Source organism: Mus pahari, chromosome 3, assembly GCF_900095145.1.
Source record: "Mus pahari chromosome 3, PAHARI_EIJ_v1.1, whole genome shotgun sequence".
Classification (NCBI taxonomy): domain Eukaryota; kingdom Metazoa; phylum Chordata; class Mammalia; order Rodentia; family Muridae; genus Mus; species Mus pahari.
In genome coordinates, this window is record NC_034592.1 from 11,622,494 (window position 1) to 11,623,557 (window position 1,064).

Consider the following 1,064-nt stretch of genomic DNA (forward strand, 5'->3'; position numbering starts at 1 on the left):
TAAGGGACATAAACTAGGGGTTCTTTGTAGGGATGTGGGCACTGTGCCTGTGGCAGCACCACTGGAGAGTGTCTCTTAATCCTGATTTTGATGCCAATTGCATTATTTGCCCTCTCTCTTCCATCCCCTTCCCCACATTCCCTTAACTATTCCTCTAGTTCTCAAATCTTCTCCTTTTCTGTAGGTTTTCTCCTTTCTTATTTTAATAATTTAAAATATTTATTCTGGAAGCATCGCTGAAGGCTCTCATTACCCTGCCATCATGTCTACATCCGAATCTCCCAAGGAGCCGGAACAGCCGTGGAAGCTCTTCATTGGAGGGCTGAGCTTCGGAACAACCGGCGAGAGTCTGAGGAGCCATTTTGAGCAATGGGGAACAGTAACCGACTGTGGTAATGAGAGATCCAAACACCAAGAGATCCAGGGGCTTTGGGTTTGGCACACACGCCACTGTGGAGGAAATGGAGGCTGCCTCGAATGCAAGACCATACAAGGTGGATGGGAGAGCTGTGGAACCTAAGAGGGCTGTGTCAAGAGAGAGAGACCAGGTGCCCACTTAACTGTGAAAAAGATCTTTGTTGGTGGTATTAAAGAAGACACTGAAGAACATCACCTACGAGATTATTTTGAGCGGTATGGGAAGATTGAAGTGATAGAAATTAAGATTGACAGAGGCAGTGGAAAAAAGAGGAGCCTTGCTTTTGTCACCTTTGATGACCATGACTCTGTAGATTGTTTTTCAGAAATACTGTACTGTGAATGGCCACAACTGTGAAGTAAGAAAGGCTCCATGGAAGCAAGCAGTGGCTAGTGCTTCATCCAGCCAGAGAGGTCACAGGGGTTCTGGAAACTTTGGTGGTGGTCGTGGAGGCAGTTTTGATGGCAATGACAATTTTGGTTGAGGAGGGAACTTCTCAAGCAAAAAAGTGGTCATGGTGGCTTTGGTGGCAGCCATAGTGGTGGTAGATGTGGTGCTGGTGGGGATGGCTATGATAGATTTGTCAATGATGGTGCTGGTGGGGATGGCTATGATAGATTTGTCAATGATGGTGCTGGTGGGGATG

At 46.7% G+C, this 1,064-nt stretch overlaps 1 pseudogene; it reads left to right on the plus strand.

The window, feature by feature from the left end:
* Nucleotides 1–380: 380 nt before the first annotated feature.
* LOC110319693 overlaps nt 381–1,064 on the plus strand; it is a 16,280-nt pseudogene continuing 15,596 nt past the window's right edge.